The sequence below is a fragment of the Notamacropus eugenii genome, chromosome 2 (assembly GCF_028372415.1).
Source record: "Notamacropus eugenii isolate mMacEug1 chromosome 2, mMacEug1.pri_v2, whole genome shotgun sequence".
NCBI lineage: Eukaryota > Metazoa > Chordata > Mammalia > Diprotodontia > Macropodidae > Notamacropus > Notamacropus eugenii.
Window position 1 is genome coordinate 458,203,561 of NC_092873.1, and position 18,262 is coordinate 458,221,822.

Below are 18,262 nucleotides of genomic sequence, written 5' to 3' on the forward strand. Positions count from 1 at the left end.
TTACCTTCTGCTATGGCTATACCTTATTTTCTTAGCTGCTTTAAATACTGACATAATTATGGCAACCTTTTAGGGGCCAATGAGTTTCTTACTCAGCCTCAGTTCTCTCATTTGTAAAATGGGTATCATAATAATAATATCTAATTCACGGAGTTGTTGTGAGGTTCAAATGAGATAACCTATGTAAAACATTTTATAAACCTTCAAAAGTTATATAAATGATAGCTATTATAATGCTTTGTTATTTTCATATTATTACTTATTTTTATTATTTTGTCATTATATTATTCTCATTAACTATTCCACTCAGAAAAGATAGAATCAAGAATTTCAGAGTTGGAAAGGACCTAAGTGACTATTTAACCTAACCTGTACTGGACCAAGGATCCCTTCTACATCATAACTGACAAGTGACCATCAAGTTTTTGGTTGAAGAGCTAAGTGAAGAGAAATCTACTGCCTTCCAAAGCAACTCATTCCTAGCTTGTTGGGCTTTATCTATAAGCAAATTTTCCCTGTCATCAAGACTACATTTGCTTTTTTCTAATATCCCTTACTTACTCCTACCTCTGCCACCCGTGGACACTCAGAATTATTCTAATTCCTCATGCACGAGAGCCCTTCAAGTATTTGAAGACATCTATCATGCTCAAATTATGAAATGAACTAATGTTTGTAAAATACCTAACGCAGTGCCTGCAACATAGAAGGTGTTTAATATTTCCTTCTTTGCTTCCTTCCTTCCTTGTTATCTTCCTTCCTTCAGCACACCCTCAGATGGCATGATTTAAAACCCTTCACTTTCCTGGGTTTTTTCCTCTTGAAACTCTCCAGTTTTTCAATGTCCTTTCTAAACTGTGCCACCCAGAACTGAGCACAATAGTCCAGATGTGGTCTGACCAAGGTAGAATTCACTAGCATCATCCCTTCCTTTGTCTTGAATGTGGCATCCCTTATTTCAATTCAACCAACACTAATTAAATACCTACTCTATGCAAATTTTCTTGCCTACCATGTCACACTGTTGATGCCTTTTAAGCTTGTAGTCCCCTAGGACCCCTAGATCTTTTCTGACTGAATGATTGTGAAGCCAAATTTCTTTCATTTTAAACCTGTGAAGTTGATTTGTTTTAACCCAAGTGTAAGACATGACATTTATTCCTATTTAATTTTGTCTCCTTAGATCGGGCCCAGCCTCATAAATCTATGTAATATTCATCACAAAAGAGTTTAAAACTTTGTAGGTGGTTAAGGATATCCCAATTCTAGTGCAAAAGCAAACAATACACAGCATATGTAGGGAGATATTAGCTCACCAAAACAAAATGTCAAATATTCCATGTGAGCATCAACAACCAGCATACGATACAAATTAGGGGTTGACTGATTGTTGGTTAAGAAATGAAAAAATGCACATTTACTGAGAAATATTCATTGTTGTTGGATTGTAAAGTATGTTGAAGCTCGAAAAAAGTAAGAGGACTGACAAATTAGGTGGGGGCCAGATTGAAAAGAAAAGGAAGTAATGGAGAAAATGTTAAATAATCCAGATTAAGCTTCAAAATGTGTCAGGAATGTGTGATTTTTCTTTTCCCAGAAAGAGGGAGTTGTTTAACATTTAGCAGCACAGTCCTGAGGATAAATACTTTTAAGTTGCAATGTCCTCATATGTAATGGAGAGCTCCTCTTTTAAGACATAAGTTAGTTTACAGAATTTTTAACTAGGAGGCAATATGTTATGAAGGAGAATACTGGATTAGATTCAAAATACCCAGCTTTTCTGATAGTCTATCTTCCAAACAACGAGCTGTGTGATCTCCTTTGAACATTAATGTAATTATGGCAATGACGTATTTTTGATTTTCAACTGCTGATTAACTCCACAGGAGGAGCTGAATAATCCTTCTGTGGAAATCCACATTAAGTAAACTCTGTTAGACTTTCTCCTAAAGATTTCAATTTTTTACTTATTTCTCAAGACTGAATTTCTAAATATATCATTTGTCTACAGGGAAACTTTTTTTTAAATTACATTCTGCGTTGGACTATATGACATTTCTAAAATGAATAGTTTCTATTCTAACCTTTCCCCCACAAATATGGAATCTCAGTCTCAGAGAAAGGTTTCAGGGAATGTTATCCTAAGTTTTCAGACATGTTGGGAGGTTCTGAATCTGCTTTGGGTTGAGGTCAAATTGCATTAATATTTTGCAGAAAACTGAAATTTACATCAATGGAACCTCCACTCAATTCCTATTCAGCTGTCTCCTTCTGGTATGGAGATGTCCTTGGGTTCTCAAAGCTCTGCCAGTGGATCAAAAACCCTGGCGGACCCCACCAAACTAGATAATAATATGTGCACTAGCTATCTCATAGGACTGTTGGAAGGATCAAATAGAATATTTCATAGAAACCATTTTAAGTTACAGAAAAATCAAGACACTGTATGAAGAGCTATATAAATGTAAGCGATTATTTTATTAGTACCTGACCGATGGCCTGGACCTAATGAAGTTGGGTTACTACATAAATGAGTTACCTTAGAGATGTCTCAGACCGAACTTTATTTCTGAGCAAAGTCCCTAAGAAGGAAATAGTCCTTTGGTAGGCATATTCTGGTTACCTAATACTTAGCCTATGGCTCAACAGATATAAGGACTGTGTCAAACAAAGTTCTGGCGCCCTCTGGGGAGCAATCAAATAGGTAAGGAACATTTCCCAATCATGCTCTTGATGTAAATCTCAGAGTTGGAAGAGACCTCAAAGACTGTACATTCCAATTCATTCCCAGACAAGTATCCCAAGTCCGATGTATCTGACAAGTTCAGATTTGGGTTGGAAAGCTCCAATGAGAAGGGAGCAAACTGTATCCCCAGGTAATCTATTCCACTTTTGGATAGCCTAAATTATTACAAAGCGTTTGCTTACATGAAACTTAAATTTTTGTGTCCCTCTGTGACTTCCATCATTTGCTCCTAAGTCAGCTCCCTTGTACCAAAGAAAACAAATCTAATCCTTTTTTCCACATGACAGCCCTTGAAATACTTGAAGACAGCTATGATGTCACTTGAGTCTTCCCTTCTCCAGGCTCAACATGCCTAGTTCCTTCTGTTTTCTTTGGCTTTCTTTGTTAGATTCAGTTCAAGCTATGCTTTGGAACTCTAGACCCATGTATACTGACATATCCAAATAGGATCTGTGTAAATCTATCTATGTAAATTATCCATAAAGACCTTTGTGTTTGTTGTTTAAAAGGCAAAATAAGTAGACACATTTTCCCTTTTCTATATAGAAGTATATTTGGCTTCAAGCTTTCATATGCCTTAAACTACAAAAATGACTGACTCCTAGGCAATGGAATAGACAAAAATAGGTAGAGGATTATAGAATTAAAGATCTAGAGTTGAAAAGTAATGTAGAGATCACCTAGCCAAATTCTCTCACTTTACAGATAAAGAAACTGAAGCCCAAAGAGGTGGTCACACACAAGTGGCAGAGCTGGACCTGAGCTCAGGTTCTATGACACCAAGTACAGACAACATATTTTCCTCCTTAATTTTTCTATTTACTTTATACTTCAGCCAAACCAGGCTGTTCTCACCCCTTGAATATACACATTCTGCCTCTACTCCCTTTCTCAAGCTATGTTGTTCATAATTGAATTTTTAACCTGAATTCACAAAGATTTTTTTCAACAATCCCATAATACATATTGCACAAGGTTCTAAGTGGTATTGATATTGGTGGATACTTCTGAGATCAGAGTTGGGAACTGAAGAGTTATTACCAATAGGGAGAATCAGAGAAGTCTTCTAGGGGAAAGGTAGCATTTAAACTAGGCTTAAAAGAGGAGTTAAGGATGTATGGACATGTTTCTGTTTGCTCTTATGTGGCACTATCCAAAATAGAATTTAATGTCTGTCCATATCAAATAGACTGATTTAAAAAGCTTAGCTTTATAAATAAATTCATTTAAATCTCTTCCATCCCCTGTAAAAATTGTTATTTTGAAAATATGCTGTATACTAGTGATAACCATAGAATTGTAGAATTGGAAAGATTATTGAGATAATCTAATCCAAACTTTTCATTTTGTAGATGAGGAAATTGAAGCTAGGTTCATGGTTACATGGGTAACTAGTGGCAGGACTAAGGCAAGAACCCAGGTGTCCCAACACACCACCCATAATGCTTTTTAACACACCAAGCTGATTCCTAGAAGGCAGAGAGGAAGAGACAGGTAACCTAGGAAGAGAAAGTAATCATCCTGAGAGGAGGCAATGTTTTCTTTTGTTTTTCTATGGCACTGCCTGGCATATAGTATGTGAGTGTGTGTCTGTGTCTGTGTATACATACATACATACATACATATATATATATATATATATATATATATATATATATATATATATATATATATATATATAAAATGATGGTTTGTTGAAATAATGTCTTTTGTTGGGACCAAACCATTGTTGTTTCTTGCATAGGCTAGGGGTTGAGTGAAGTATAATAAATTGATCCTCTCCACTTTATCACCAACCACAACAATGGTTTGGTCCCAACAAAAGACATTTGAGTGAACTGAGGAAGCAGCTTTCTATTTTTAATAGGACAGAACCTCCTGGATTCAAAACTACAAATGGTTTCCTCGAATAGACAAAGGACTTGTCAGAGATGGGCTGTTTTGCATCCAAAGTCAACAAAAGACATCATTTTGTGGCACGCTAATTTTGTGGGATGATCATCTTACTCTGCACTGCTCATGATGAGTATTAACAAAATGCTCATCATGAATAACATTGCAAATTATATACCACCATCTGTTATAAAAGATGAAAAAAGTAGGTAGAAAAATTCTATGAGGAACTTGATTAAATCCTAAATGAAATCCATGCATACTTTGATATTTGGTGCCTTTGATATGAAAAAGTAGATTCAGAGCAGAATGGCAAAAAGTATATTTGAAAATATGACTCAAGTTTGAGAAATTAATCCAAAGACTTGAAGAATACCCAGAAAGCTCACGTATATGTATATATACGTACATATACTAGCATATGCACATATGTGTGCCTGCATGTATATATGTTTGCACATATTTATGCATGTATATGTCTGCATATATGTGTGTGTGTATTCTTTTTTTTCCCCAAAAGAGAGTTGGAAGGTGCAGAATCATAGACACTGAACCACATCACAAAAAATGAAATTGACTATAATTTAAGAGAGAGGAAATAATGGGTTTCTGATGTGGTAATCATGTCAACCTCAGCTGTCTGTGTATATAGTCAGACCATCAACTATTTAGAATAAAGGTCAAAAGGGATCCAAAATCCAATGGATTTAGTTGCAGTATCTTTTTGTTTTCTGCTTTTGTTTAATATAAGAATCTTAATAGCCACATGTTTCCGTTCTTCCAATAGAATGCCTAATTCCTTGGTTATTGATTAAAAGAATCCCACAAGAAATGTATAATAAAATATACAAGAAATATATACAAAAAATGGGGTGAATCACTCTACTATCACTACACTGGACTGGGTCTTTTAATGTTTTTTCTTTGTTTTATAGGTTGCCATGACCAAAACATTCAACTCCTAGTAACCAACCTACAGTTGATGATGCTTCTTCATTTTTAAGTAGAATGGTCCTTGGACAGGACACAGCCTTATCCCTGGAGCCTTTCCTCTCACAGTCTTTCCAGCCCAATAAATGTCAGAGCTTATGCTCCACTGGTAGTACCTTTATGATCCAAGGGTCACATCCACACCATGATGAAGTATCAGACCGTGAGGACTTCTCAATCCAGCCAAAACCCTACTTATAGTACCCATCCTCCTCACAATGTTTTGTTTTGTTTTTTGAGAACCCTCAAGAACTTCCTTTCATTGATTTCATTTAGCTTTCTGAACATAACTCTCCACAATATCCAATTTACTAAATGTAAGTATGATAAAATTTTAAAAACTCACCATTCCACTAGTTGTTTTGTTGCTGAGTTCTGACTTGAACAAAAGACAACACTGCATATTCAACAGATCAAGGGAAACCAAAGGGAGAAGAGTCCTCACTCAAAGAAAAATTGAAAGGACCCCAAAATGGTCCTGTGGCTTTATTGAAATGCCCCAACAAATACTGACATATATATGGACTTTAATTCTCCCAAGTAGCTCTAAATAAATACAAAAGTCACCAGGATTGCAATGATTCAGGAAGAAATGAGGAAAATAGTAAAACACAAGCTTTCTCATAGTAATGAGAAATAGCTCAAAAGTTCTCTGAGTCAGAAGCTCAGTGAGTATATACCAACAGCAAACCAACAGCTTGTGTGTTTGCCATAGGTGAGACCTTGCATTCCAGAATAGTTACAACATGAGTACTCTGTGCTAGGTTTTCATCTGGACAGCATATATCTGGAAGGATGACCAGGACGGTGAGGGGATACATTCCACATGATGTTCACTGGAGGAAAAGTCTTTTCTTGGAAATAGAGACTTCAGAGTACATCATATCTCAAGGACTCTACTGAGGAAAAAGGATTTCTTGTGTTCTACTTGGCTGAATGACACTGTGCATCCAGTGCTGGACCAGGGTGCAGGAGGACCCATCTTCTAGCATTCCAATCTGGCCTCAATTTCTTTTTTTATATTTATTTTCAGTGTTCTACAATCACTCCCACATAACTCAGATTTTTTTTTCCCCTCTATCCCCCTCCTTCACTCCTACCTCCTCCCTTCTTCCCTGAGATGGCATACAATTTTATATAGGTTCTATATATACATCCCTATTAAATATATTTTCACCACAGTCATGTTGCATAGAAGTATTAAAATGAATGGGAGAAATCATATAACAAACCAAAATGTAATACAAAAGAAAAAGTTTTGCTACATTCTGCAATTGAATTCCACAGTTCTGTCTCTGGATGTGGAAGGCATTTTGCCTTAAAAGACCATTGGGAATTATTTAAGTCCTTGCATTACAATGAAGTTCTAAGTCTACCAGAAAAAAAATCCTTGCACACTGTGGTTGTTGCTGTGTACAAAGTTATCCTGGTTCTTCTCTTTTCACTCAGCATCAGATCATGTAAGTGTTTGCAGGCCTCTCTGAAGTCTTCCTGTTCATCATTTCTTATAGAATAATAGTATTCCATTACATTCATATACCATAATTTATTCAGCCATTCCTCAATAGCCACCACAAAGAGTGCTGCTATAATATTTTTGTAATCCTTTCCCATTTTTATGATCTCTTGGGGATACAGTCCTAGAAGTGATATTGCTGGGTCAAAGGGTATGCACATTTCTGTAGCCCTTTGGGCATAGTTTCAAATTGCTCTGCAGAATGTTTGGATCAGCTCACAGCTCCACCAATAATGGATTAGTATTACAACTCTCACGTATCTTATCCAACATTTATCATCTTCCCATTTTGTCATGTTAGCCAATCTGATAGGTATTATATGGTATCCCAGAGTTGTTTTGATTTGCACCTCCCTGATCAATAGTAATTTAGAGTGTTTTTTTATATGACTATAGATATCTTTAATTTCTTCCTCTGAAATGTGCCTGTTCATATCATTTGAGTATTTATCAATTGGGGAATGACATGTATTCTTGTACATTTGACTCAGTTCTCTATATATTTTAGAAATGAGGCCTTTATCACAGACAGTAATTGCAAAAATTCTTTCCCAGTTTTCTGCTTCCCTCCTAATCTTGGTTGCACTGGGTTTGGTTGTGCAAAAACTTTTCAGTTTAATGTAATCAAAATTTCCATTTTGCACTTCATAATGCTTTCTATCTCTTGTTTAGTCAAAATTCTTCCCTTCTCCATAAATCTGATAAATACACTATTCCTTGCTCCACTAATTTGTTTATAGTATCAATGTTTATACCTAGATCATGTACCCATTTGGACTCTATTCTTGTATATGGTGTCAGGTATTGGTCTATGCCTAGTTTCCACCACACTGTTATCCAGTTTTCCCAGCAATTTGTGTTGAACAGTGAGTTCTCATCCCAGAAGCCGGGGTTCTTATACTTATCAAACAGTAGATTGCTATATTCATTGACCACTGTGTCTTGAGTACCTACCCTATTTCACTGACCTACCCCTCTATTTCTTAGCCATTACCAAGTGGTTTTGATAATTGCTGCTTTATAATACAATTTGACACCTGGTGGAGCTAAGCCACTTTCCCTAGCATTTCTTTTCATTAGGTCAATTGATATTCTGGACCTTTTTTTCTTCCAGATGAATTTTGATATTATTTTTTTCAGTTAGAGAAAATAAGAATCTGACTGTTTGATTGTTATGGCACTAAATAAGGAAATTAATTTAGGTAGAATTGTCATTTTTATTATATTGACTCGGCCTACCCATGAGCAATTGATTTTTCTCCACTTACTTAGATCTGACTTTATTTGTGTGAAAAGTATCTTGTAATTGTGTTCATGTAGTCCCTGTATTTGTTTTGGCAGGTAGACTCCTAAATATTTTATAATATCTACCGTAGCTTTAAATGAGATTTCTCTTTCTATCTCTTGCTGTTGGGCTTTGTTACTAATATATAGAAACACAGAAGATTTGTGTGGGTTTGTTTTATAACCTGCGACTTTGCCAAGGTTGTTTATTATTTCAAGTAGTTTTTTACTTGAATCTCTAAGTATATCATCATATCACCTGCAAAGAGTGATAATTTAGTTTTTTCTTTGCCTGTTCTAATTCCTACAATTTCTTTTTCTTCTCTTATTGCTACAGCTAACATTTCTAGTACCATATTGAATAATACTGGTGATAATGGACATCCTTGTTTCATTCTTGATCTTATTGAAAATGCATCTAGCTTATCTCCATTGCATATAACGCTTACTGAAAGTTTTAGGTAGATACTGCTTATTATTTTATGGAATGTTCTCCAGTGTTTTTTAATAGGAATGGGTGTTGCATTTTGTCAAAAGCTTTTGCTGCATCTATTGAGATATTCATATGGTTTCTGTTAGGTTTGTTGCTGATATGATCAATAATGCTAATAGTTTTCCTAATATTGAACCAGCCCTGCATTCCTGGTATGAATCTGTCAGGCCTAGAGGCCTGTTTGGGCTACCCGAGTCTTTCTTACCTCACCTCCCGAGGTCTTCAGCTGGCCAAGCCGGATGCACATATGAGAGAAAGGACGTTCCAGAGTCGAACAAGGGTTGAGCTTTATTTCAGGGTCTAGTTACAAGTGCAGGGGGGTCTTCCTTAGGAGGAAGAGGGGGAGATTTCCTAAGGAGGCTAAGCTTAAGGGATTGGAAGTAGAAGTACAAGCGGGGAGAGAGGGGGAGGGGAGAGAGGAAAGAAAAGAAGCGGAGCCTACTGTCCTCTTGACTCCTCACATGCTAAGAGAGCTTTCAGGCTTCCTCAATCCTACTTAACCTTCAGCCGCACAGTTTGCATCTAAATACCATGCTGTTAGATAACAATAGTGTGCCCAGATCCGGGACGACCTCGAGGGCAGGGAGACTCCACCCATCACGTATCTCCCGGGGAGAGGCGGAAATACCCGAGCTAGCCGAGCTAGCTCAGTCTGACCTTCTCGAATCCCCGCTGTTCATGGAGGGCCTCGTAAGACTCTAAGATTTAGAAGTCCCACTTTTACCCGCCCGAGACCGTCCACACGGAATTGAGCTTCCAATCCCAACATGAATCCTACATGATCATAATGTATTATTCTCATGATAAGTTACTGTATTCTTTTGCTAAAATCTTATTTAAAATTTTCACATCTATATTCATTAGAGAAATTGGTCTATAATTTTCTTTCTCTGTTTTGGCTCTTCCTGGTTTGGGTATCAAAACCATATTTGTATCATAAAAAGAATTTAGGAGAACTCCTTCTTCCCCAACTTTCTCAAAGAGTCTATATAATACTGGAATTAGCTGTTCTTTATATGTTTGATAGAATTCACTTATAAATCCATCTGACCCTGGAGATTTTTTCCTGGGGAGTTCACTAATGGCTTGTCCAATTTCTTTTTCTGAGATGGGGTTATTTAAGTATTCAACTTCATCTTCTGTTAATCTCAGCAATTTATATTTTTTAAAATAGTCATCCATCTCATTTAGATTGTCGAATATATGGGTACAAAGTTGGGCAAAGAAATTTCTAATTATTGTTTTAATTTCCTCTTCATTGGAGGTGAGTTCACGCCTTTCATTTTTGATATTGGTAATTTGGTTTTCTTTTTTCTTTTTTTTAATAAATTGACCAAGGGTTTATCAATTTTATTGGGTTTTTCATAAAACCAACTCTTAATTTTATTTATTAGTTCAATAATGTTCTTATTTCAATTTTATTAACCTCTCCTTTGGTTTTCAGTATTTCTAATCTGGCATTTGCTTGGAGATTTTCAATTTGTTATTTTTCAAGTTTTTCAGCTGCATGCCCAATTTGTTGATCTCCTCTTTCTCTATTTTACTCATGTAGGCATTCAAACATATAAATCTTCCCCTAAGAACTACTTTCGCAGAATCCCATAAGATTTGGTAGGTTGTCTCATTATTGTCATTCTCTTGAATGAAGTTGCTGATTATTTCCATGATTTGTTGTTTAACCATTTCTTCTTTAGGATTAGATTATTTAGTTTCCAATTAATTTTTTGTCTATCTTTCCATGGCCTTTTATTACATATAATTTTTATTGCATTTGAATTTATTGCATTTGAGAAAGATGTGTTGACTATCTCTGCCTTTCTGCACTGGATTGTGAGGTTTTTATGTCAATTTTTGTATATGTGTCATGTACTGCTGAGAAAAAGGTATATTCCTTTCTATCTCCATTCAGTTTTCTCCAGAGATCTATCATATCTATCTTATCCAGAGTTTTATTCACCTCCTTAACCTCTTTCTTGTTTATTTTAAGGTTAGATATATCAAGTTCAGAGAGGGGGAGCTTGAAGTCCCCCACTAGTATAGTTTTGCTTTCTGTTCTTCCTGTAATTCCCTTAACTTCTCTAAGAATTTGGATGCTATACCACTTGGAGCACGTATGTTTAGTAACGATATTGCTTCATTGTCTGTGGTGCCTTTTAGCAGGATAGTTTCCTTTCTTATCTCTTTTGATTACATCTATTTCTGCTTTTGCTTTGTCTGAGATTAGGATTGCTACTTCTGCTTTTCTTACATCAGCTGAAGCACAATATATTCTGTTCCAACCTTTTACCTTTGCCCTGTGTATATCCCCCCATTTCAAATGTGTTTCTTGTAAACAACATATCATTGGATTATGATTTTTAATCCATTCTGATATCTGTCTCCATTTTATGGGAAAGTTCATCCCATTCACAATTCACTTTCATAGTTATGATTACTATCTGTGTCTTTCTCTCCATTCTCTTTCCCATCGTTTGTGCTTTTAGTTCTCCCTTCTCCTGTCCCCTCCACAATAGAGTTTTAATTTTTGACCACTACCTCCCACAGTCTTCCCTTCCTTCTTTCAGCACCCCCTCTTTTACTCCCCTTTGCCCTTACTGCTTCTTTCCTCCTTTTTAACCTCCCCTCCCCTTTCTTTCCCCCTCCCCCTCCTACTGCCTATAGAGCTAGTTAGATTTATATACTTAATTTTGTTGTTCCCTCCTTGAATCAAATCAGATGAGAGTACCTCTCAAACAATATTCATCTCCCTCCCCTCTTTCCCTCTACTATAATATAATTTTGTACTTCTTCCTGTGCTGTAATTTACCATTTTCTGATTACTGCTTTTCACATCTCCTGATACAACCCCTTCTCATGCTTAAATCAGATTTTTTTTATCATCATATCATTTACTTTATAAATTTCCCTCTATCTATGTATATCCCTTTTATATGTCATAATAGCTGCACAGTTCTCAAGATTAACAAATATCATCCTCCCTCATAGGGAGGTAGACAGTTTGCCCAAATTGAGTAACAAGTTTTCCCTGTTTACCTTTTTATGTCTCTCTTGGATCTGTGTTTGAAGATCAAATTTTCTATTGAGTTCTAGTCTTTCTGTCAGGAAGGTCTGGAAATTGCTTATTTCATTGAATGTCCACCTTCTTGCCTGAAATGTTATGCTGAACTTTGCTGGGTAATTGATCCTTTGTTGTAGTCCCAGCTCCTTTGCCTTATGGAATATCATATTCCAATTCTTTTGATCTTTTAATGTAGAAGCTGCAAGGTCCTATGTGATCCTGACTGTAGCTCCTCAGTGTTTGAATGGCTTCTTTCTGGCTGCCTGTAGTATTTTCTCCTTCACTTGACAGTTCTGGAATTTGGCAACGATATTTCTTGGTGTTTTTAATTTGGGATCCCTTTCTGGAGGTGAACAGTGGATTCTTTTGATGACTGTTTTGCCCTCTAGATCTAGCACTTCTGGGCAGTTTTCCTTGATGGTTTCTTGGAAGATATTGTGCAGGCTCTTTTTATCATCATCGCTTTCTGGTAGGCCAATAGTTCTTAAATTTTCTCTCCTGGATCTATTTTCCAGGTCAGTTGTTTTTCCAATTAGATATTTTACATATTCTTCTATCTTTTCATTCTTTAGATTTTGTTTGACTGATTCTTGATGTCTCATAGAGTCATTAGCTTTTACTTGCTCAATTCTAATTTTTGTCAAATTGTTTTCTTCACTTAACTTTTGCATCTCCTTTTCCATTTCTCCAATTATTCCTTTTAAAGAATTATTTTCCCCAGTTAGTTCTTGTATTTCTTTTTCCATTTGTCCAATTTTCCCAGTTAGGTTTTGTATTCCATTTTCCATTTGTCCAATTTTCCCAGTTAGGTACTTCCTTTTCCATTTGTTCAATTTTACTTTTTAAAGAGCTATTCTCTTCTTCCTTTGCTTTTTACTCATAATGGTGAGGCTTTGTGTGTGTGGCCTCCGGTTCTTTTAGCTAGAAGCTAAAGAACCTGGTGCTGAGCTGGTTGGTGTGAGAAAGTAAAGGCTGGGTGAATTCTGTTTGTGTTTCCCCAGATCAGCCCTGCAGTTAGCTTGTTAAGTGTGGGAGACGGGTGGTCTGGTCATGGGAGATCTCTTTAGCTGAGCCAGCACACAGGCAAGCTCAGGTGTTGGTGATCCCAGCCTGACCTAGTATCTTCCCATTTCCCCTGGAGCACTGAGGCACACCTGGGGACCTGATGTTGGTGGTTGTGAGGCTCCACCCCACTGGGGCTCCAGATCTCTTCCCAGTTCACTGAGTTGGGGCTGTCTGGGACAGCTTGGGTCCTCCACCACAGTAAGAGGAATACTCAGCGATTTTCCTAGCCTCACATGCTATGAGACTGTTCGTCCCTTCTTCTGATCCCACTGATCCAAGATTTTCTGCAGAAATATTTTATGGTTCTTTCAAGGTTAATAAGGGGAGGGGGAGAAAGCATTTACTGATCACTCTGCTATTTTGGCTCCTGGAAGTTCAAGTAAGTGACTTACAGAAGTTTAATCTGCTGGCTGATAGTCTCAGAAGCAGCTGCTGCTGATACCTGGGGCTCAGCGGCTCTTACTCACTCAGATCTGCTGTACTCCTGCCCTGGATTGCCACTCTGCTTTGCTGCTGCTGCCTCCACTTCTCACGATGTTAAAGCTATTCAGTTTGACTTGGCAGATACAGATGAGTGAAACTTGCTCCTTTCATACTGTTGTACCATACTTCTCCAGATCCCAGATCACTGGTTAATCAGAAATATGATCCTTTAACATCAGGTTAAAGGCACCTGAACTTTTGCAATGAGAGAGAAAGCAAGGAAAGGAAATGAGGTACTTAGTTAGTGGCCTGGGATGGGAAATACAAGTGAAGAAATCATTTCGCAATTACTCATTTGCTGACATAAGTATGATGTTACATGGTAGAAGTGATGGATGGCATGCCTACTGAAGTGTCAAGAGACTATAACCTATATTAGATGTGCATGTGATTATTTTTGTCCCTAAAGACAGCCCTCTTTCAATTGTGGGTCGATAGCATCCAACCGCCTTCTGAAAACCGCTGTATTGCTCCCAAAGAACTGTTTGCTAAAGTTTCTGAATCAAGATAAAAAATATCTAGGTGACAAGATCAGTTAGTTCATTTGTGTAAAGCACTTTGGTTTTTTGAAGAGGAACCCCTAGGACAGAGGCTTATTTTAAGGGTTATATGGCTAAGTTCAGTTATTTTCTTTTACCTCTGACTTTGTTCAGAGATCTTGTGTGCCTATATTTCATTATATGATATCATTCAATGTGTTTTACATGTTGCAATTTATAAGCTGAGTAGGATATGTTTTCCATGGGTGTAGTTTGATATTTTATTGACAAGAAGATCTTCCCTCCCTCTACCACATGAAAGACTAGATTCTAGGGAGTGTTCTGTGTGGGGAAAGAATTACCTTGCAAAAGAAATATTACTATGAAAGGGCTTATTACAAAAATGAAAGACAGGGATACTAGTAATTCTTTTGTCCCCATTCTCTCCCCTCTTCTCTTCCCATCATGTTTCCATCAGCTCCTTTCAATTGCAGTTATAGGACTGAAGAAAGAGATTAGCCCTCCCAGGTCAACCTCTCCACCACGTTAACATTAGAATTACTAATGCTGGGTCAGACACATGGTTCACCCAGCCAAGGATTAACAAAGATACTAAGAATGTTCTATAGGAGAGGATAGCTGTCTTCCCTGAAGGGAAAGTTAAAAGTAACCACAGTAGCTGGGAGAGTAGGGGTGCAGTCATATTGTGCAAGGTATTCAGGTTGGAAAGTTACTCAATGTGAGTGACACGAACTCCTTGAGGAAGTTACTATAAGGAAGAGGTAATGAAGCATTGACCAAGTGTCTATGACTTATGAGCAGGTCAGAATTATATGGACATAGGCCACCCCTGCAGAAGAGAGATATTGTATGGGTACAACACAAATCCTTCACTGACACCAACAGAATAAGAAATTTGATTAGAAATCAGTTAATTAACTCTTATCTATTGTCTGTTATGTGTGAGACACTGTACCAAGTGTTAAGGATAGCAAGAAAAGATACTAATAACATAACAATAATAACCAAAAAATAATAATAGCCCCAAGGAGTTCACAGTCTACTGAGTGAGACAACATGCAAATAGCCTTGTACAAACAAGACATTTACAGGATAAATTGGGGTATAGTCTCAGAAGAAAAGAACATATTAGGATTAGGGAGGCCTGGAAAAAGACTTACAGCAGAAGACAAGACTTTAGCTGAGACTTCAGGGAAGCTAGGAGGCTGAGATGAGGAGGGAGATTTACAGACATTTAGGACTGCTAGTTAAAATGTTCAGTTGTCAAATAGATTGTCATATAAGAGCAACAAGGAGGTTGGTGTCACTGGTTCACAGAATATATTGAGGTAAGTGAGAAATAAAAAACTGGAAAAGTAGAAAGGGGCATCAGTTTCTGTTATGATGGAGAATCTGGGGGCATTCAGACCTGGAGAACTGCATGTAGATATGGTATTCTGTAATAGTACTCAATTTAAATGCATTCAGCAGGGTAGTTGTAAATATGGAGGGGCAAGTCTATAGAGCTGCCCAGGAAAAAGAATGGGACAGGTTTCTAGTGTATTGGAGTGGGAAGTAGAGAAATGAGATCAAACCACATGAAGTAATGGGGCAGGGGAGAGGGGAGAAACAGACAGACAGAGACAGAGAGACAAAGACATTCAATTCATTTAATGCCTGTGACAGTCCTGCCACCACAGTCACAGATATAACTTGCCTTCTCTTGGTCAGCATTGATGGCTTTGCCATGCCTGTTGATTGATTAACTGACTGATTTACTTTTGGTTACTGAATTGTTTTGAAGAATAGCCAAGAAAATTAAATATAGAAAAAAACAGTAGTTATTGTTAGGAAGAAAAATAGCAGGGAGACCAGAGAGTTGAGGAAGCTGGCAGTGCAGTGAAGTGGCCTGGAGTCAGGAAGACCTGAGTTCAAATTCAACCTCAAATACTTACTATGTGATCCTAGGTAAGTCACTTAACTTGTGTGATTCAGTTTCCTCAACTGTACAATGGCACCTATCTCACAGGGTTGTATGTAAGGATCAAAAGATACTATTCATAAGAAAAGCACTTAATGCTTTCAAGTGCTTCCTTAAAAAAAAAACTGGCACATATTGAGTGCCATATAAATGCTCATTCTCTTCCCCTTCTCCCTTGTTGAGAGCCAATGGTGGACTTTCATACGTTACATCTGTGGGCTTATCTGGTATACAGAAAGAAGCTTACTAACATTCTTTTTAAATATCATACTTGGCTACAGTACTCAAGTAGTATAGAGCCTTGAAAATGGACAGAGTAATTATGTAAAAGGATCATTTATGTTAACACCATGCTTCCTGTCACCCACTGCCTGATGTTTATGTTAAGGTCAATTTGGACATATTATAGACAAAAAATTCTAGCAGTAATTGCACTAGATGAATATAGGGTACCTGTGACAATAAAAATATCCTCCAGGTGTATTTCTTAAGCAAATCAAAGAACAGGGAAGAGACATGGAAAGGCATCCTTTTTTGGTTTTTCCTCTTTGCCTGGGAAGCAGTAGTGGTGGTAAACTCAAGTAGAAATGGTAGCCACTAATCCTTACAAAAGAATCCTTACAGGAAGCATATTAACTTAGAAAATCATTATCTATGTTCCAGTAGGGGTGGAGAATCTGCAGTTTTGAGGCCACATATGACCCTCTAGGTCTTCAAGTGAGGCCCTTTGAATCTAACTTCACAGAACAATTAAGTTTGGATTCAGTCAAACAGTGGCACTTGAAGACTTAGAGGGCCACATGTGACCTGTAGGTTCCTGTAGGTTCTAGGGTTCCCACCCTTGTTCTATTGTATTTCTATTTATTTTGCTAAATATCTTTTCAGTAACATTTTAATCTGGTTGAGTCACTGTTTGACACTTCCACTCTAAGAATTTCCTTCCAAAAGAAATAGTGAGCTTAAATTTTTTAAACTTGAATTTGGACACATTTGTAGTTTTTAAAAACATTGTTGATTTCTTGTTAAATCATACTAAACCAGCAGTCTGTCACAAATTTGACCTTGTTTTATCTAAATGTTAAACACATTTCCTTCGAGATATTACAGACAAGTTTCACTACAGAATGAACAATCTGAAAATACAAAATTATATTGAGTTGGTAACTTGAAAGAAGTGTCTTCAAGGCACCAGCAATCATCTTCCTAGTAACTTGGGGAAAATTAATATAAGTTCAAAAATAAAATGGAATAGTAAAATTCAACAGAACTCTCAAGAAGAGTTTCAAAATTCATCTTTGTTTTCCTTTAATATCAAGGATCCTTCCTGTAAGTTTTAGGGCTGAATGAAAGAAATAAAGTTCATAATTTTTATAGATTATTGACATACATTAGAGATACATGTTTATACACTTTATACATAAATATATTCTGCATCATTATAAAGTACACAAATATATGTACATTCACATATCCATACATCTACATAAACACACAAATACCAGTCAAAAAAGTATGATTACAGCTGCTACAGTCACAATTTCTGAGATTTCACTGCAATTCTCTGACCTCCCCCCACCCCAATCTTGTAAAACAGTAAAGTGAACCACATAAAACTAGCCATAATGATGCTTTCATGCTCCTGAGTCATCTCATGATCCCTTTCAGCAATGAAGTACTTTTCCATTTTTGCTACATAAAATGTTTCACTATCTTGCCAATGAATTTTGGAAACTTTGGGAGTTTTTTTTTACACCCCCCTCCCTCCCAAGAACTTACCTATCTTCTTATAAAAGTCAAAACTTAATTAACTGTGGTTTTCCTTTGGAAAGACTTCAAATTTTGAGTTCTGATTTGGTAAGAAATCTACTCTTCCCTTCAAGGAATCTTTTCTTTACTATTTTTCATTTTTCTGGTTTTTACTAATATAATAATAGTTCCTATCACAAAAGTAATTCCTGGCCCCTAAATAGGTATTTTTACATGAATTATATGAATTTATTTATTTTTAGTTTTCACCATTCATTTCCATAAATTTTAAATTTTCTCTGCCTCCCACCCCTCCCTCTTCCCCAAGACAGTGTGCAATCTGATACAGGCTCTACATATACATTCTTACTAAACACATTTTTGCATTAGTCATGTTGTATAGAAGAATTAGAATGAATAAGTGGAACCATGAGAAAGAAAAAACCAACCAAAAAAAGATCAAATAGTATGCTTCAATCTGCATTCAGACTCCATATTTCTTTCTCTGGATGTGGATGGTATTTTCCA